The sequence below is a fragment of the Narcine bancroftii genome, chromosome 4 (genome assembly GCF_036971445.1).
Source record: "Narcine bancroftii isolate sNarBan1 chromosome 4, sNarBan1.hap1, whole genome shotgun sequence".
In the NCBI taxonomy this organism is placed as follows: Eukaryota; Metazoa; Chordata; class Chondrichthyes; order Torpediniformes; family Narcinidae; genus Narcine; species Narcine bancroftii.
In genome coordinates this window covers 95710806-95732588 of record NC_091472.1, presented here as the reverse complement: position 1 = coordinate 95732588, position 21783 = coordinate 95710806, and the positions used below count along the sequence as shown (strand labels likewise).

Genomic DNA, 21783 nt, shown 5'->3' with positions numbered 1-21783 from the left:
TTTATTGTTCAACAGTACAAAGTTGGGTGCTTCCCTTTACCATGGGAATACACACACATACTGGGGCTCACCCAACTTTTATACAGTTCATTTCAGTGTAGAGGTACCCTCCCCCCCACTAACATTCTTCTGCCTCCTGGATTGGTTTGGCATTTGGTAATTCTGTCTGCCTAAGTGCAGTTTCTGCCTAAGTGTATTCCTTATTTCATTCATACAACTTTACTACCTATATTCTATTATCTCTCACAATCCACACTTTTTCTTTAGCTACGCTTAGTAAATTCTCAACTGGAAGCTTGGTCTTTTTCCCAGCAAATCAGCAAATGAACTGCAATCTCAGCATCATCAGACGGAGCTTGGGAAACATATATCCTTTAGGTTGTTGTGATCTGACAAAGGGTCCGTTGAATTAAACACTGCACACAAGTCATTAGGCAGGGAAGCATCATGATGGCCAAAATAACAAGTCCAACTGCTGTAAGTCACCAGTAAAAAGTTCAACCGCCTGACCATTGTGACCGTTGTCATCAATCGATCTTCTACAAACGCCGCCCTCAGCAGCCAACAAGTAATCGAGAGCCAGGCGGTTTTGATAAGCTGTAGCTCGTATCTGTCGTTGTTCTTCAGCCAATAAATCCAAGGCCGTCGCTGTCTGTTTGGTGATAATCTCCAAAACTGCCTGGAGTCTGATTAAACGGTTTAAATGCCAAACAGCTGTGGTACACTGGAGCAGCTTGAGCCATTTACAACTGGAATCCCCCTTATAGTGATGGCCTTTAGCCTTCCGAATGTATTTGTAAACCAAAGGATGATTTACAAGGTGCCAAGTTGGGGGGGTGGGGGGGGGCGTTTATTGTTACCTAACCTGTGAGTAGCAGCTTGTCTGCGAGCATTAGCATATATACCCCCTTTATCCCTACTCCAGGTATAGCCCTGACTAATGTTCTGCCTATCATTTTCCCACCATCTTCTTTGTACCATATTTTTAGCACTCATCTCTTTAATATCTGTAGAGGCCGGGACACAAACCCAATCCACTCCCCTAGGGCAGTTCTGTTTCCCTGGTCCATGTTGGGATCCTAAATTAAACCATACTAAATAAGGTATCCCACTATGAATACACTCTATACCTGTGCCCTGTCTGCATTCTAAAGGTAAACTTGTCCATTTCTCAAAGTAATTATCACCTCTGCTGCCCCTATTCCAGGAGGACTTAATACATTGTGTACAATTGAGTCGTTTCCCAAAAATTGGGAACCAGCAGAAAAAGAATACAGCAATAAATAAAAATAACATTACAGCACTTTTTCCCGGCGTAGCGTAACCTTCAGACCAGAAGGATGCGAGACTACACGCCAGGTGGAGGGTATATTATCAATTTCTTTAGTTCATGGATTAGCTTGTTTAATGCGTTGTATGTGAGTCCACCCCTTTTCTTTTGTTCGCACTGTAGTGTCTGTAATCAGAAGTACACAATAAGGGCCGTCCCATATCGGTTTTAGCTTATGGTCTTGCCACGCTTTTACATATACCCAATCACCAGGTTTAGCAGAATGAATAGGATAGTCCAGGGGTGGGTTTTGAGCTAATAAACCCTTCTGTCTTAAGTCATACAGAGAAGTAGAAAGTCCCTGTAAATATTTAGATATGTACTGGTCATTAGCCTCAGGGGTAGGGGTATCAGTGTGGAATCCCATGTAAGGAAGACCAAACATCATTTCATATGGTGAGACAGCAAGGTCCTTACGAGGAGCTGTGTGAGTCCTAATTAAAGCTAAGGGTAAGCATTTAATCCAGGAGAGGCCAGTTTCCTCATGAAGTCGAGTGAGTTGATTTTTTAGGGTCTGATTCATCCATTCAACACAGCCTGAACTCTGGGGTTGCCATGGGGTATGTAACTGCCAATCTATTCCCAGGATTTTACACACACCCTGGAGTACCTGAGAGGTAAAATGTGTACCTCGATCTGAGTCAATGGTTTGAATAATGCCATAACGCGGAATAACAGACTCTAGTAATATCCGGATAACGGTGCTAGCACAATCATTAGGGGTCAGGAAAGCCTCAACCCATCGAGTAAAATGATCCACCATCACCAGGAGGTATTTATAAGCCCCTGTCTTAGGTAATTCCGTGAAGTCAATCTATTCGTTGAAATGGGCGTACGGCTATATCGTGTCCGCCAGGCATTACCTGGCGCATGACTTTCTTGTTCACTCGCTGACAGATTGGGCACCCCTGAGTACTTTGCTTGGCTATGGTGTATATTCCCGAGCAATTAAAAGACCATACAAAAGCATCAACAAGTGCCTGTGTTCCCCAATGTGTCTGCTGGTGGAGCTGATCAATAATCTGACAAGCCAAGGCTTTGTTGAGTACTTGGCATCCCTCTGCCGTCCACCACAACCCATCAGCAGTTTGACGGATTCCCTGGTCTTTCATATAAACCTCCTCTTCCCGTGAAAAGATGTGAGTCTTTTGAACCTCATGTGGGGTGGGGAGAAACAGCTGTATGTCTATTTTTTCTGTGAGTGCAGCCTGTTTGGCAGCTTCATCTGCCCATCTGTTCCCCTGTGCTTCAGGACTGTCAATAATGTGATGGCCCCGTACAGCTATCTCCTCAGGTAACATAAGAGCATCTAAGGATTGAACAATTAAGTTTTCATGGATCAACTTTTGTCCTTTCCCAGTTATCATTCCCCGCTCTTTCCAAATCTTTCCAAAGGTGTGCACTACACCAAAAGCATACTTTGAGTCAGTATAGATTGTGCCCACCTTTCTCTCTAAACCCTGGAGAGCTCTACAGAGGGCATATAATTCACAGGATTGTGCCGACCAATGACCGGGAAGACGACTGGCGTCAATCACAACTCCTTCATTCCCATCCACTACACTATACCCACTATACCGAATGCCGTCAATGCAGAGGGAAGATCCATCAATAAACCATCTTTCACCCTCCCGTAAAGGTTCATCACTTAAATCATCTCTAATTTTTGTCTGTAAATCTATCACTTCTAAACATACATGCTCTAAATCATTGAGGACAGTATCAGAATCTGGAGAAACCAAGAAGGCGGCTGGATTCTGTTCTTTGTTTATAATCAGTGTCAAATCATCCCTATCCATGAGAATCGCTTCATACTTTAAAATTCTAGAATCAGTAAGCCACCTTCCGGCACGTTAAAATTGGGGTATTAAAAGGTGACATTCAAGGATCGAGTATACCATCTTTCACCAATTGGTCAATTACTGGCTGCAGCCCCTTTTGTCCAGCCATAGGAATTGGATACTGTTTTCGTCTAATTACTTGGTCAGGGTCTTTTAAAGTAACTTGCAGGGGAGGAACATCTAACCTTCCTCTATTGCCTCTTTTTGCCCATACTCTAGGATTTATTAGTTCCTGATCCTCCTCTGTCAGTACATAAAATTGAACCCTGATACCTGATCCCTGTTGTCTGGTACCGATAGCCAATTGGTCCTGTAAATCCGTCCCAACAAGCAAACTCCAGCTTGGGGAACTAGTAAAATATCCTCTGTTATTACCTTTTCTACCATTTGTATCCTTACATTCTTTATTATAGGGACCATAAAATCTCGTCCTCCCACTCCCGAAATCATCACTGTCCCTTCTGTTTTAACACCCTCAGGCCGTTGTAAAACACTAGACCGGGCTGCCCCAGAATCTACTAGAAAAGACATCTCGTCAAATTTACCAATGGTTCTCCGTGCAGCCCCACGGTGTGTATTGACTGAGAACCGTGACCCCCCTATTCATAATTTGCCTCCATCAATGCATAAGATCGTGTCTCCCTGGCTCGCATTGGGCATTCCCTCTTAAAGTGTCCCTCCTTTTTACAATAATAGCAAACTAATGCTCCTGTTTCTCAATTTCTACCAGGGTCTCCATGGGGTCCCGGGAATGGTCGTCATCTCCGGAATTCTCCTCCACCCCTGCCTCTGCTCTGGTCTTTAATTCCCCACACCTGGTGCTCCTCCCAACGACCAGGAGCTGGCACACAACTCCTAACATTTCGCTGCTGTCCCTCCACAACTTCCTTGACTGCCAAGGGTTCTGCCCTTCCCTCCCGAAGGGTCTCACACTGTTCTGAATGACCTTCATAATCAAAGCCAACAGGCTGCATATTCTCTGCTCTCGGTATTACCTCCTTGATTTTGGTAGAGCCAGATATTCAATGCCTGACACATCCAGTGTACCGATATACCGAACTCCCTTTTATCGGATTCTTAACCCATTCCTGACAGCAATACCTGACCATGGTCTGTTTATCTTTCCCACGGGTTTTCCCCGCACCCCAATCAGATAACATTAATCCTAATGGACTATGTTTAGGTATCTGATCTTCCCGTCCTTCTTTAGGACTGTTTCCCTTGCTACTTACTCCTCCCATACTAGCAGGTAAATAAAATTCCTCTTACCGGGATCCAGTAGCTATTCCTAGCGCACTTCCTTAACATTCTCCCGTCGTTTGTTCTCACTGCCTCTTCTCAGATATCACTCGCTTCATCCACTGACCAGTCACCTGTCATCCGGGAGTCCAGCTGAATCAGCCGGGGTGCAACTACCCCCGTCGTCGGGCACTCTGTCAGTGGAGGGAGTGGAATCCCGGACGAGACCCCATTTGTGAAAAACAGAAGTACCTTCACAGATTTCGCTTGAGACAAAATTGAGAACAAAGAACATTTATTGTACAACAGTGCAAAGTTGGGTGCTTCTCCTTACCCTGGGAATACACAACAATATACTGGGGCTCACCCCACTTTTATACAGTTCATTTCAGTGTAGAGGTACCTTCTCCCCCCAACATTCTTCTGCCTCCTGGATTGGTTTGGCATTTGGTAATTCTGTCTGCCTAAGTGCAGTTTCTGTAAACTTGAAAGACCTGTCTGGGTCCCATCATGTCATTGACCTTATTCATCAATTTGCCTTTGTCCTTATTCACACATCTCAACCCCCCAGGACTTACTAATATATGCAGAACTTGCTAATTCTTTCTATCACTATAAGACCCTTATTCTATTATACTTGCGTAACCCTTCCTCACACTCTTATCGGAATTCATCCCTACTCAGCACTTACTTAACTTCCTCTAGTCCAGTCCAGTATTCCTTATTTCATTCATACTAGCTTTACTTCCTATATTCTATTATCTCTCACAATGTGCAATCCCCTAAAGTGCTGGAGGAGCTCAGCAGATCACGTAGTATCCATAGGAAGTGAAGGATAACTAATGTTTTGAGCCTGGCCCTTCATCAGTAAGTGCTTTCTGCTTTCCTGATGAAACACTCAGGCCCGAACTGTTGGTTACCCTTTGTTTCCTATGGATGCTGTGTACCCTGCTGAGTTTCTCCATCACATTTGTGTATTGACAAATGAATTTGATGCAGACTGTTGCAGAGAAATAAAGCCCAACACTCCACAGAACGACATAATGAACACTTATTTAAAAGCACAATGATACAGAGAAGTAATTATTGAAGGGAATTCATCACCATATTCATGTTACATAAGCATTAGTTTTTAATAATTAGTTTTCAGTGAGAAATTAGAATTCAGTCAGAGGACAGTCCAGTCTGACATTAGAATACACAACACCGAAGGTCTCTAGAAACATGCAGATTCATCCTATTCCATTTTGACACAAAGGAGAGATTAAATCGATTAGCATCTGCAAAGGAAACCAATATGAACAGCAACAGTTCAGCTCACCAAGAGGTGTCCTGCTGATGTTATCTTCAATATTTATCCAAACCCCAACACATGGTGCTTCATCTGTTGTAGAGCCATGGTGGTAGCTGCATGCTTCTGAAATCTAATCAGTGTAAATACCCCAGTACATGAGCAACTATTCCCTTCCCCAGCCTCAGCTTGTGTTTTACAGCAGAGCTTACATACCTTTTTAAGCAGAAATAAATATCTTATTCCCATGAGATACACTTTTAAAGCACTCGGCTCATCTGGCAGCATGTTAAGAGTGCCACAGGCAGAGGGCAACACCTGGAAATTGGGAAGGCAAATGGATGAATTATTTATGAATGAGTCTTTGGGAACCAACAACCATTGTCCTATTAGGTTTAAGATAGTTTTGGAGAGAGACAGGACAGGACCATGAGTTAAAATTCAGAATTAGGGCATGACCTACTTTGAATGTTAATTGGCACATGTTGTTTGAAGAAATAGGAATTTTAGAAAAATTGAATGTTTTTAAAAGTGTGTTGACAAGAGCCCAGAACCTGCACTTTTCTGTTAGAATGAGGGATCAGACGTGCAAGCACAGGGAGGCTTGGATGATAAGAGAAATTCAGGCCCTCTTAGGAGGCTTGGGCATGTATAAGCAGCTGGGATCAATTGTACACCTGGAGGAGTTTTGGGGACTGAAAATGAAGCCAAAAAAATGAAATCAGGAAGGCAAAGAAGGGGCTCTTTGAGAATAATTCCAACAGATTTTATGTCTATAACCCAGTGTGGAGCCACAGGAGTTGGGCAAAGTCCTCACTGTGGAGAAAGACATGAGAACTGGGAAACTTAGGGTAGTGAGTGTATGGAATGGTCTGCTGAAGGAGATGGTTGAGGCAGGTATAATTGCAGATTCAGATTTCAGATTTATTGTCAGAGTATATACAGGACATCATATACTACCCTGAGATTCCTTTTTCCTTGTGGGTGTGGCAGAATTACACTAATTGGTAGAGCAAAGAATTCACAGCATAAACATGTAAACAAATAAGAGAACTATAAACAGATATCAAATGTAAACAAACCAACCTAGCAATACAGAGGGAACGAAAGAAAATCAGTAAAGTCCTTAAATAAGACTGTGATGGAGTTTGTCATTGAGGGTGGTGTAGGGGTATCAGCTGTTCCTGAATCTGGTGGTGTGAGTCTTATGTTTAAGAAAGAAATTAGACAGCTGAATGGATAAGTTAGGCCAAAGAACTTTTTCCACTCTGCATGAGATGTCACCTCCATTGGTAATTAAGTTCTCATTTATATAGCATCTGTCAAAACATCGCAGTGAATTACTTTTCATATCATATCCTATATCATATTCCAGAGAAATCTTAATGCATGATGGGTGAAATATAATTCTTTGCAGGCTCTGGTTCGAGACTCACAGTTAGGAGTTAACTATGCGTGCTTTAAACTGGGGAACCTTTCACAGTTAAATCTGAAATCTTACTGCAAAGCCCAGTTCAGTTTCATTTGAAAGTCGAGCTTATATTTTCCTTCTTCTCCACCAACTATTTTTTGTGGAACTTGCAGAGCAACAGAAGTGAGACTGATCTAACTTGTTTTATGCACCTCCACCATCTGTAGCCCTGAATGATGCAGCTCCAAGTCTACATTCAGACACTGTTTCAATGTGATGAAGCTTTTGGTCATTCTCACCTTTCAGGCAGTGAGTTTCAGACCACTACCATCCTCTGGGTGTAAAACAGTTAACTAATAAAATCTGAAGATGCTGTCATCGAGCACAATACCCAAATATGCTGTAGAAACTCAGCAGCTCTGGGTGTAAAGTATCTTTCCTGCCTTCCTTCTATCAATGACATTAAATCTCTCTCCCCTCTGCTCAGGGACATATGTTCTTTCAGGCCCATTGTCATTTTTATGTCCTCCCCAATATCTCGCACAACTTTCTCTGTTCCAAAGAAAACATCACACACTTGTCACAGTTTTCCTCATAGCCAAACATTTTTCCAGTTTTGACACGGTCCTTGCAAATCTCTACATGTTCCTCGGGTCAATGTGATGAACAGAGGTGAACTGCAGTCTAATTCCAGCTAAACCTCCCTGTTCTTGTATTATTTCTCAACAAACAAAGGAAAGCATACTATTTCACTTCATAACCATCTTATCCATCTGTCCTACCAGTCCGTGAATGGTGCTCAAGTCCACTTTGTTCTCTATAGCTCACAGTATTTAACAGATTTAGGATTTTCCTTGGTTCATTACATCTCTACAAATGTGGTACCTCTCATTCCTTTTGAGTAAATTCTGTTTGCTGCTTTTCTTTCCAAGTGGCCAGACCATTTATGTTCTCCATCACTTTTAAAGCTTGAGACACAAGACATTGCAAATGCTGGAATCTGGAATTAAAAAAAAATCTACTGGAGGAACATCCGTGGGGTGGAAAGGGGTGGCTGATGTTTTGGGTGGAAACTTGTCATAGTCAAATATGCAGCGGCTTTTTTAAAAATAATCTTTTGTGTTCCTGACAGATCCCTACCATTTAAATAATAATATATGCTACAACCTTCATTACAAAACATCCATTGCACTTTGTTTCCAAATTAACACACTATATTGGATCCCATGGGCATTTATTACTTTGCCTGGCATCTCACGCACGGTTTTGTCAAAAGCCTTGGTGTATCCATGCTATAGAACTGTGTGACTCTAAAACTTACGTAGGTTGCTGTGAGAAACAGAAGTACCTTCACAGAAATTGCTCGAGACAAAAATTGAGAACAAAGAACATTTATTATACAACAATGCAAAGTTGGGTGCTTCCCCTTACCCTGGGAATACACACACATACTGGGGCTCACCCAACTTTTATACAGTTTATTTCAGTGTAGAGGTACCCTCCCCCCCCCCACCCCCCCAATATTCTTCTGCCTCCTTGATAAGTTTGGCATTAGGCAATCCTGTCTGCCTACGTGCTGTTTCTGTGAACTTGAAGGACCAGGGGATATCCTGTCTGTGTCCCATCATGTCATTGTCCTTATTGTCCTTATTCACACCTTCCCAACCCTCAGGGCTTACTAACTCTTATATGCAGAACTTGCTAATTCTGTCTTAAGGCTTACTAATGACATATGCGGAACTTGCTGACTCTCTCTAAGGCTAGAAGCCCCTTATCTTATTCAGACTAACTTTACTTCCTACATTCTATTATCTACCCTTATCCTATTCATACTGGCTTTATTCATTACACATATTTTCATATTAGTTTTACTCATCTCTCACAATCCTCACTTTTCTTTTAGCTACGCTTCATGAATTCTCAACTGGAATGTATTACTTGTAAACTTGGTCTTTTTCCAAGCGAGTCAGTAAACGAACTGCAGTCGCAGCATCATCAGACAGAATTTGGGAAACATACATCCTTTGGGATATAGTGATATGATGAGGGGTCCGTTGAATTAAATACTGCACACAAGTCTTTAGGCAGGGGAGCACCATAATGGCCAGAATAGCGAGTCCAGCTGCTATAAGGGCTGTGAGTATCAGACTCCAGTTACCAATAAAAAAGTCTAGTCTGAACCTGGGCATGGGAAGATTTTCGAACTCCTGAAGAAGTGTCTTTAAACGCCTGACCGTTGTGAGCATTGTCATTAACCAGTCTTTCACAAACGCTGCTTTCAGCGGCCTACGAGTAATCAAGAACCAGGTGGTTTTGTTGAACTATGGCTCGTATCTGTCGTCTTTCTTCAGCCCATAAATTCAGGGCCATCCCTGTCTGTTCGGTGATGATCTCCAAGGCTGCCTGGAGTCTGATTAAATGATTTAAATGCCAAGCAGCTGTGGTGTTCTGGAGCAGCTTACGTCGTTTACAACTGGAACTCCCCTTACAGTGGTGGTTCTTAACATTCCAAATGTCTGTGTGACCCAAAGGATGATTTACAGGAGACCAAGTTGGGGTGGGGTGTTTCTTGTCACTTAACCTGTGAGTTGCAGCTTGTCTGCGAACATTAGCATAAGTATCACTGAACCTGTGAGTTGCAACCTGTCTGCGAACATTAGCATATGTATTCACTCTATCTCTGCTACATGTACAATCCTGACTAACATTCTGTCTGTCATTGTCCCACCATCTTCTTTGTGCTATCTCTTTAAAACTCCTCTTTTTAATATCTGTAGAGGCCGGAATACAAACCAAGTCTACTCCCCTAGGGCCGTTCTGTTTCCTTGGTCCATGTTGGGATCCTATATTAACCCATACTAAATAAGGTACCCCACTATGACTATACTCTATACCTGCGCCCTGTCTGCATTCTAAAGGTAAATAATTGTCACCTCTGCTGCCCCTATTCCAGGAGGACTTAATACATTGTGAGCAATTTGGTAATTTCCCAAAAATTGGGAACCAACAAGTAAACAAAACAGCAAATGGTAAAAACAACATTACAGCACTTTTTCCCAATGTAGTGTAACTTTCAGATCAGAAGGATGAAGGACTGCACGCCAGGTGGTGGGTAGATTATCAATGTCTTTAGTCCGTGGATCAGCAGCTTGTTTAATTCGTTTTATGCGAGTCCACCCTTTTCTTTCGTTCGCACTGAAGTGTCTGTAATCAAAAGTACACAATAGAGGCCGTCCCAGAGAGGTTTTAGTTGGTGATCTTGCCATGCTTTTACATATACCCAATCACCAGATTTAATAAAATGAATAGGATGCTCCAAGGGTCGGTTTTGAGCTAATAAACCCTTCCGTTTTAATTCGTATAGAGAGGCAGAAATTCCCTTTAAATATATGGATATGTACTGGACGTTAGCCTCAGGGGTAGGGGTATTAAAAGGTGACATACAAGGTTTGAGTATACCATCTTTCACCAACTGGTCAATTACTGGCTGCAGCCCCTTTTGGCCAGCCATCGGAATTGGATACTGCTTTTGTCTAATTACTTGTTCAGGATCTTTTAAAGTAACTTGCAGGGGAGGAATATCTAACACTCCTCTATTGCTTCTTTTTGCCCATACTCCAGGATTTATTAGTTCCAGATCCTCCTCGGTTAATACATACAATTGAACCCCGATACCTGATTCCTGTGGTCTGGTGCCAATAGCCAATTGGTCCTGTAAATCTCGTCCTAACAAACAAACTCCAGCTTGGGGAACTAGTAGAATGTTCTCCATTACTATCTTCTCTCCCATTTGTATTCTTACATCCCTTAATACAGGGACCGTAAAATCTCTTCCTCCTACTCCCAAAATCATCACTGTCCCCTCTATCTTAACACCCTCAGGTGGTTGTAAAATACTAGACTGGGCTGCCCCAGAATCTACTAAGAAGGTCATATTGTCACTGTGGGGTCCTATGCTTAAATTTATCAATGGTTCTCCGTGCAGCCCCACGGTGTGTATTGACTGAGAACCGTGACCCCCCCTATTCATAATCTGCTTCCATCAGTGCGTAAGATCGCGTCTCCCTGGCTCGCATTGGGTATTTTCTCTTAAAATGTTCCTCCTTTTTACAATGGTAGCAAACTAATGCTCCTGTTTCCCAATTCCTACTGGGATTACCACGAGGTCCCGGGAACGGTCGTCTTCCCGGAATTCCCCTGTACCCTTGGCCCTGCTCTGGTCTCTACTCTCCCACTCCCGGAGCTCCTCCCAATGTCCAGGAGCTGGCACACACCCCCTACCCTTTCCTTGTTGTCCCTCCATGACTTCCTTGACTGCATGCATCAAAATCTTAGCCTTTCCTTTCTGTTTATCCTCAGACCTCTGGACGTATGCCCTTGGTGCGATCTGTAAAAGTTGTGTTATTCCCTGTTCATGCCAATTCTCAGTGTTTTGCAATTTCCTTCTAATGTCTGGGGCTGAATTTGTAACGAAGCCCGTTAATACCAATTGTTCACCCACTGGGGATTCTATATCCAGACCCCCATATTGCTGTATGGCCATACGCAATCTATTCAGAAATGCAGAGGGGGTCTCCTCGGGACCTTGGGGAACCTCAAATGCTTTCTTAAAATTCTGTCCCTTTGGAACAGATTCCTTGATTCCTTTTATCAGATTAACCCTATATTCCTCCATTAATGTGTGACCATCATTAGTATTCTTATCCCAATTTGGTTTTGCCAGAGGGAATTTAAGTTCCCCAGGTATCGCCTCTGGTACCCCTTGGTGTTCCCTATCCCTGACTCTAATCCCTGCCTGGCGAATCATTCCACGTTCATCCAAAGTGAACAGAGCCCTAAAGATCGATGTTAACTCATCGCATGTATATATATTTGGTCCCAAAAATTGATCAAATTGTTCAGCACATCCCTGAGGATCCTCTATCAGGGTGGTCATTTCTCTCTTAAAGTTACGCACCTCCGTACTAGTCAGGGGCACATTTACAAAACTGAGACCCCCTCCCATGGGAACTTCCCGTAAAGTTCTCATCCAGTTAATTTCTGGCTTATCCTCTCCTTTATAATGTCTAGATTCCTGCTCTCTGGGAAATTAATCAAAGGGTTCTGCCCTTCCCTCCTGGAGGGTCTCACAGTGTTTTGAATCAAAGTCTCCTCCCTCTCTTGTCAATTGAGGTGGTAATCTAGTACTTTGTGAATGGGTCATCATACCACCCCTACTTTCTTCTCCTTTCTTTAGCTGTGGGGGAGGAGGGGAAGGTGAAGAAGGGTAGAGCATAGGAGAGAGGGGAAAGATAGGAGCCGGCATTGGAGGAGCATAAGGTGGAGGAATGGAATGTAACACATCCCATCCTTGTGTTTCAGGGACAAAAGGTTCCTCATCCTTCTTGTCCTTACATTCCTTTTCATTCAAAACCAGTTGATCAACTGATCCACTGAGCCAGCAGGCTGCATATTCTCTGCTCTCGATATTATCTCTTTGATTTTGATAGAGCCAGATGTTCAATGCCTGACACATCCAGTCCTCATCGGATCCAAACTTTGGCCAATATACCGAATTCCCTTTTATCGGGTTTTTTAACCCATTCCAGACAGCAATACCTGACCATGGTCTGTTTGTCTTTCCCGCGGGTTCTCCCCGCACCCCAATCAGATAGCATTAATCCTAACGGACTTTGCTTAGTTATCTGATCATCCCATCCTTCCTTAGTACTATTTCCCTTGCCTCTCACACCTCCCCTACTAAGTAAAATTCCTCTTACTGGGATCCAGTAGCTATTCCTAGCGCGCTTCCTTAACGTCCTCCCATCGTTTGTTCTCAATGCCTCTTCTCGGATATCACTCGCTTCATCCAGTGACCAGTCACCCGTCGTCCATGAGTCCAGCTGAATCAGCCGGGGTGCACCTATCCTCGTCGTCGGGCACTCTGTCAGTGGAGGGAGTGGGATCCCGGACGATCCCCCATTTGTGAGAAACAGAAGTACCTTCACAGAATTTTCTCGAGACAAAAATTGAGAACAAAGAACATTTTTTTCCAACAATGCAAAGTTGGGTGCTTCCCCTTACCCTGGGAATACACACACACACTGGGGCTCACCCAACTTTTATACAGTTAATTTCAGTGTAGAGGTACCCACCCCCACCCCCAACATTCTTCTTCCTCCTGGATAAGTTTTGTATTAGGCAATCCTGTCTGCCTACGTGCTGTTTCTGTGAACTTGGAGAACCAGGGGGTATCCTGTCGGTGTCCCATCATGTCATTGTCCTTATTGTCCTTATTCACTCCTTCTCAACCCTCAGGGCTTACTAACTCTTTTATGCATAACTTGCTAATTCTGTCCAAGGCTTACTAATGACATATGTGGAACTTGCTGACTCTGTCTAAGGCTAGAAGACCCTTATCTTATTCAGACTACCTACATTCTATTATCTACCCTTATCCTATTCAAACTGGCCTCATTCATTGCACATATATCCATACTAGCTTTCTTCATCTCTCATATTTTCATATTAGTTTTACTCATCTCTCACATTGCCTTCCTCAACTCTCCATATTACTCTCTGGAAAAAAAACCATTCAGGTTATTAAGGCATGACCTTCCCTGATTAAATCCATGTCCTCTGCCTCTGATTAATTTGTTTTTGAAATAAATGATTTGCCCAACAGAAGTTAAATTAATAGGCTTGCAACTATTGTGTTTATTCCTTCCTCCTTTTTTCAAACTAGCTATAAATTTGACAGTCCTCCAATTCTCTGTCATCTCTCCAGTAACCATGGATGAATGGAAAATTATAGCCTGTGTCTCTTGTTTCTACTAACAGTATGGTATATATTTCATCTGGTCTTGACAACTTATCTACTTTCAAAGATACCAAATCCCTATATAATTACCTTTAACCCATCCAATGTTTCCCACCTATTTCGCTTCACTATAACATTTGGCTTCATTCCCTCTTTTGTCAAGATTGCTAATATAAACCATGATTCTGTCCCTACAAACAGTCTCTAGTATCAAATAGGTCTTACTCTTCCCTTAGTAATCCTCTTGCTCCTTATGAATATAAAATATGTTTGGATTTGCTTTGATTTTGCACATTTTGATTCCCCTAATTTCCCTTTTAATTTTACTCCATTGCCTTTTTGTGCAAATATGGTGATCCTGAAATCTTTGAATCTCCTGTGACTTGCCACTCTGCTTTTATACTAATTTATGACTCTTGCTAATTGACTTCATAGTCCTATTTTATATTTGTCCTCTTCCATAAATGCACAAAATCTAACAAAATGATGTTGACTAACACTAAAATGCTCTCCCATCAACACTCCTTCGATGTGTCTTGCTTCATTCCCTGAAACTAAGTGCAGAATAACTGCCATCCCCATCTGTCCCTCAACCTGACTCTCTACGTATGAGATAAATCCCCAAATATTATTCCACTGTTGCTTATGTAATTGCAAGAAATCTGCATATGAATCTGCTCTCTCTCCTCCTACAGCTGTGTGATTTCTACAGCCTCCTTTGATAATCTTTCTAAAATACCGTATCTTTTTACAGCTGTGGTGGTTTCTTTAACTAAATTTGCTCTTGTCCTTTCTAATTTCCTTCTTGACCTCATCTGAAAACACTGTAATCAGGATCATTAAGCTTCTAGTCCCGTCCTCATTCAACACATTTATCTAATTGGTATAGTAGCATACTTAAATGAGTTTATCAATGCCTTTAACTCATTCACCTGATTGACATTGGACTTAGGTATGTTCAATTAAATACAGCCAAGCATTATAAATTATTCTCTGACCTTTATTTTCTCTGCCTCTCAAACTCACTCACTTTGGCTTTCAATATCTAGTTCTGCCTTTCTCCCTCTCTCCCTTCTGAATTTTTGGGCAATTTCTTATCCCATAACACCACAGGAGCAGAGGTAAGCTATTCGTCTCATAGAGTCCACTCCTCTTTTCCATTATAAGCTAATCCATTCTACCACACAGCACCACTCCCCATAACCTTTGTGAGAAACAGAAGTACCTTCACAGAATTTGCTCGAGACAAAACTTGAGAACAAAGAACATTTATTATACAACAATGCAAAGTTGGATGCTTCCCCTTACCCTGGGAATACACACACATACTGGGGCTCAACCTACTTTTATACAGTTCATTTCAGTGTAGAGGTACCCTCCCCCCCCCACCCCCTTAACATTCTTCTGCCTCCTGGGTGAGTTTGGCATTAGCAATCCTGTCTGCCTATGTGCTGGTTCTGTGAACTTGGAGGACCAGGGGGTATCCTGTCTGTGTCCCCTCATGTCATTGTCCTTATAGTCCTTATTCACAAACCTGCCTTTGTCCTTATTCACACCTTCTCAACCCTCAGGGCTTACTAACTCTTATATATGGAACTTGCTGACTCTGTCTAAGGCTAGAAGCCCCTTATCTTATTCAGACTAACTTTACTTCCTACATTCTATTATCTACCCTTATCCTATTCATACTGGCTTTATTCATTACACATATTTTCATATTAGTTTTACTCATCTCTCACAATCCTCACTTTTCTTTTAGCTACGCTTCATGAATTCTCAACTGGAATGTACTACTTGTAAACTTGGTCTTTTTCCCAGCGAGTCAGTAACCGAACTGCAGTCTCAGCATCATCAGACAGAATTTGGGAAACATACATCCTTTGGGTTATAGTGATCTGATGAGGGATCTGTTGAATTAAATACTGCACACAAGTCTTTAGGCAGGGGAGCACCATAATGGCCAGAATAGCAAGTCCAGCTGCTATAAGGGCTGTGGGTATCAGACTCCAGTTACCAATAAAAAGTCTAGTCCATCCCACACCGGACCAAGGTTGCCAAGTCTAAACCTGGGCATGGGAAGATTTTCGAACTCCTGAAGTGTCTTTAACCGCCTCACTGTTGTGAGCATTGTCATTAACCAGTCTTTCACAAATGCTGCCTTCAGCAGCCAACGAGTAATCGAGAGCCAGGCGGTTTTGTTGTACTGTGGCTCGTATCTGTCGTCTTTCTTCAGCCCATAAACTCAGGGCCATCACTGTCTGTTCGGTGATGATCTCCAAGGCTAGAGTCTGATTAAACGATTTAAATGCCAAGCAGCTGTGGTGTTCTGGAGCAGCTTACGTCGTTTACAACTGGAACTCCCCTTACAGTGGTGGTTCTTAACATTCCGAATGTCTGTGTGACCCAAAGGATGATTTACAGGAGACCAAGTTGGGGAGGGGTGTTTCTTGTCACTTAACCTGTGAGTTGCAGCTTGTCTGCGAACATTAGCATGAGTATCACTGAACCTGTGAGTTGCAGCCTGTCTGTGAACATTAGCATATGTACTCACTCTATCTCTGCTACATGTACAATCCTGACTAACATTCTGTCTGTCATTGTCCCACCATCTTCTTTGTGCTATCTCTTTAAAACTCCTCTTTTTAATATCTGTAGAGGCCGGAATACAAATCGTCTACTCCCCTAGGGCCGTCTGTTCCCCTGGTCCATGTTGGGATCCTATATTAACCCATACTAAATAAGGTACCCCACTATGACTATACTCTATACCTGCGCCCTGTCTGCATTCTAAAGGTAAATAATTGTCACCTCTGCTGCCCCTATTCCAGGACGACTTAATACATTGTGAGTAATTTGGTGATTTACCAAAAATTGGGAACCAACAAGTAAACAAAACAGCAAATGGTAAAAACAACATTACAGCACTTTTTCCCGGTGTAGTGTAACTTTCAGATCAGAAGGATGAAGGACTGCACGCCAGGTGGAGGATAGATTATCAATGTCTTTAGTCCGTGGATCAGCAGTTTGTTTAATTCGTTTTATGCGAGTCCACCCTTTTCTTTCGTTCGCACTGCAGTGTCTGCAATCAAAAGTACACAATAGAGGCCGTCCCAGACAGGTTTTAGTTGGTGATCTTGCTATGCTTTTACATATACCCAATCACTAGATTTAATAAAATGAATAGGATGCTTCAGGGGTGGGTTTTGAGCTAATAAACCCTTCCATTTTAATTCGTATAGAGAGGCAGAAAGTCCCTTTAAATATTTGGATATGTACTGGGCGTTAGCCTCAGGGGTAGGGATATTAAAAGGTGACGTACAAGGTTCGAGTATACCATCTTTCACCAACTGGTCAATTACTGGCAGCAGCCCCTACCCTTTCCTCGTTGTCCCTCCACAACTTCCTTGACTGCCTGCATCAAAATCTTAGCCTTTCCTTTCTGTTTATCCTCAGACCTCTGGACGTATGCCCTTTGTGCGATCTGTAAAAGCTGTGTTATTCCCTGTTCATGCTAATTCTCAGTTTTCTGCAATTTCCTTCTAATGTCTGGGGCTTAATTTGTAACGAAGCCCGTTAATACCAATTGTTCACCCACTGGGGATTCTATATCCAGACCCCCATATTGCTGTATGGCCGTACGCAATCTATTCAGAAATGCAGAGGGGGTCTCCTCGGGACCTTGGGGAACCTCAAATGATTTCTTAAAATTCTGTCCCTTTGGAACAGATTCCTTGATTCCTTTTATCAGATTAACCCTATATTCCTCCATTAATGTGCGACCATCATTAGTATTCTTATCCCAATTTGGTTTTGCCAGAGGGAATTTAAGTTCCCCAGGTATCGCCTCTGGTCCCCCTTGGTGTTCCCTATCCCAGACTCTAATCCCTGCCTGGCGAATCATTCCACATTCATCCAAAGTGAACAGAGCCCTAAAAATCGATGTCAACTAATCCCATGTATATATATTTGGTCCCAAAAATTGATCTAATTGTTCAGCACATCCCTGAGGATCCTCTATCAGGGAGGTCATTTCTCTCTTAAAGTTACGCACCTCCGTACTAGTCAGGAGCATATTTACAAAACCGAGACCCCCTCCCATGGGAACTTCCCGTAAAGTTCTCATCCAGTTAATTTCTGGCTTATCCTCTCCTTTATAATGTCGAGATTCCTGCTGTCTGGGAAATGAATCAAAGGGCTCTGCTCTTCCCTCCCAGAGGGTCTCACACTGTTTTGAATCAAATTCTCCTCCCTCTCTTGTCAATTGAGGTGGTAATCTAGTACTTTGTGAATGGGTCATCACACCACCCCTACTTTCTTCTCCTTTCTTTAGCTGTGGGGGAGGAGGGGAAGGTGAAGAAGGGTAGAGCATAGGAGAGAGGGGAAAGATAGGAGCCGGCATAGGAGGAGCATAAGGTGGAGGAAGGGAATGTAACACATCCCATCCTTGTGTTTCAGGGACAAAAGGTTCCTCATCCTTCTTGTCCTTACATTCCTTTTCATTCAAAACCAGTTGATCAACCGATCCACTGAACCAGCAGGCTGCATATTCTCTGCTCTCAATATTATCTTTGATTTTGATAGAGCCAGATGATCAATGCCTGACTCATCCAGTCCTCATCGGATCCGAACTTTGGCCTATATACCGAATTCCCTTTTATCGGGTTTTTAACCCATTCCAGACAGCAATACCTGACCATGGTCTGTTTGTCTTTCCCGCGGGTTCTCCCCGTATCCCAATCAGATAGCATTAATCCTAACGGACTTTGCTTAGTTATCTGATCGTCCCGTCCTTCCTTAGGACTTGCTACTCACACCTCCCATACTAACAGGTAAGTAAAATTCCTCTTACCAGGATCCAGTAGCTATTCCTAGCGCGCTTCCTTAACGTCCTCCCATCATTTGTTCTCAATGCCTCTTCTCGGATATCACTCGCTTCATCCAGTGACCAGTCACCCGTCGTCCATGAGTCCAGCTGAATAAGCTGGGGTGCACCTATCCTCGTCATCGGGCACTCTGTCAGTGGAGGGAGTGGGATCTCTGATGATGTCCCATCTGTTAGAAACAGAAGTACCTTCACAGAATTTGCTCGAGACAAAAATTGAGAACAAAGAACATTTATTATACAACAATGCAAAGTTGGGTGCTTCCCCCTACCCTGGGAATACACACACATACTGGGGCTCACCCAACTTTTATACAGTTTATTTCAGTGTAGAGGTACCCTCCCCCCCCACCCCCCCAACATTCTTCTGCCTCCTTGATAAGTTTGGCATTAGGCAATCCTATCTGCCTATGTGCTGTTTCTGTCAATTTGGAGGACCAGGGGGTATCCTGTCGGTATCCCATCATGTCATTGTCCTTATTCACCTGCCTTTGTCCTTATTCACACCTTCCCAACCCTCAGGGCTTACTAACTCTTATATGCAGAACTTGCTAATTCTGTCTAGAAGACCCTTATCTTATTCAGACTAACTTTACTTCCTACATTCTATTATCTACCCTTATCCTATTCATACTGGCTTTATTCATTACACATATTTTCATATTAGTTTTACTCATCTCTCACACCTTTGATAACCTGACTATTCAGATAGCTATCTATCTACCTTAAATACACCCAACGGCCTGGCCGCCACAGCCCCACATGTTAGTAAATTCCAGGTTTAGCACTCACTGACTAAAGAAATTCCTCTGCATCTATCTCTCTTTTCCAATGGGTGCCTTTCAATCCTGAAATTCTGCCCTCTTGTCCTTGTCTCCCCTACCATGGGAAACAACTTTGTCACTTCTACTCTGTCCAGTCCTTTCAACTTTTGAAATGCTTCTATGAGGTCATACCTCATTCTTCTGAACTCCAAGGAGTACAGTCCAAGAGTCATCAAACACTCCTCATATGCTAATCCCTTCATTCCAGAAATTATTTTTGTAAATCTTTTCTGAATCTTTCCAATGCCATTGTTTCTTAAATGAGGATTTCAAAACGCTATCCTATACTTTAAATGAGGCCTCACCAGTACCTTGTGAAGCCTCAACAGTACATTATACCCTATTCCTCTAGGTATGAATGCAAACATTGCATTTGCCTTCTATACCACCGATTCAACCTAGAGGTTAATCTTTAGGACTCCCAAGTCCCCTTACAACTCCGAATTTTGAATTTTATCCCCATCCAAATAAATGTCTGCCATTGTATTCCCTCTAGCAAAGTGGATGACCACACATTTTTCAACATTATATTTCATTGTCCACTTCTCTGCCCATCCTGCTAATCTACCCAAGCCTCTTTGTCACCTCTCCATTTTCTTCTCACTATCTGCCCAACCACCTATCTTTGTATCACCTGCAGACTTACCCATAAAGCCATTTATTCTGCAATTCAAATCATGAACATAAAATATAAAAAGAGTGGCCCCAACACTGACCCATGTGGTACATACTGGTAACCAGTAGCCAACCAGAATAGGATTGCTTTATTCTCACTGTTGCCGGACAATCAGCCAATGCTCTACCCATGCTTGTATCGTTCCTGTAATTCCATGGCCTTTCATTGTTTTGAAGCAGCCTCATGTGCAGCACCTTGTCAAAGGCTGTTTGAAAATCCAAATCTACATCAACTGCATATCATTTGTTGAGCCTGTTTGTGGTTTCCTCAAAAAATTGCAGCAGGTTTGTCAGGCAAGATTTTCCTTTAAGTAAATCAAGCTGACTTTGGCCAATCTTGTCATGCAGGTACTCCGTAACCTTATCCTTGACAATCGACTAACAACATTCCAACCTCTGATGTTAGGCTATTTTCCTTCCTGCTGCCTCCCTCGCTTTTTAAATAGAGGAGTGACCTTTTCAATTTTTGGTCCTTGGCAACCATCAATGAGTTCTTGCAAGGTTAATACTAGCACCTCTACAATCTCAATAGCTACTTCTTTCAGAACCCAAGGATGCATTCCATCTGGTCCAGAAAACTTATCTACCCTTCAACCTTTTAGCTTCCTAAGTGATTGTGCTTGGAAGTCCGGTATACTCTGAATGGCTTCCACAGTGAAGACTGTTGCAAAATACTCATTCATTTCCTCTGCCATCTCCTTGTCTCCCTTTATAATTTCTCCAGCTTCATTTTCCATTGGCCCTATATCTACACCTGCATTTATTTTACTTTTAATATAGGTATAGTTTAAAAAGCCTTTAGCATCCTTTTTGATATTATTTGATACTCTTTTCAAAGTTCAACTTTTCCTTCCTAATGACCACCTTAGTTGCCATCTGTATGCTTTTAAAAGCCTCTCAGTCCTCTATCTTCCCACTCATATTTGGAACTTTGTATGCCTTCTTTTGCCTTTCCTTTGGCTTTGACTTCTCTTGTCAGCCACAGTTGTGTCATTTTTCCATTCAAGGATTTATTTTCAGATAGGTTCCAAAACCCCAAGCTGATGCGTGAAACCGTGGATAATGTAAGGGGTCATTTTGATTGTAGATAAGAGTGTCTTCAGTGATAATAGAATCTCTTATAATGCTCTCCTCCTGATCAATTGGTCAGGCTCATTTGCCAATAAAGAGTCTAGTATGGCCCCTTTCCCATTGGACTATTATCATTTTGCCTGAAGAAGGTTAAACAAGAAAATGTGCAGATGCTGGTGTTGAGTGCAACCCCAATTAGCTGGAGAAACTTAGCAGGTCATGCAGCATCCGTAGAAGTAAAAGGTAACCAACATTTTTCTTTATCAGGAATGTGGGGAAAAAAGTTGATGCCTGAATAAAAACCCTTCTGAATAACTAAATAATTTTACCCCATCTAAGCCTCTGGCATTCAAGAAACCCATCAAAATTGGAAAAATTTAAGTCTCTCACTCTGACAACCGTTTTGATTCTGCAACTTTC

At 42.5% G+C, this 21783-nt stretch overlaps 1 protein-coding gene across 5 annotated transcripts in view; it reads left to right on the top strand.

Moving 5' to 3' along the window:
* Positions 1 to 21783, top strand: part of mei4 (meiosis-specific, MEI4 homolog (S. cerevisiae)) — a 383891-nt gene that overhangs the window by 209689 nt on the left and 152419 nt on the right. The gene's annotated exons all lie outside the window — the stretch shown is intronic.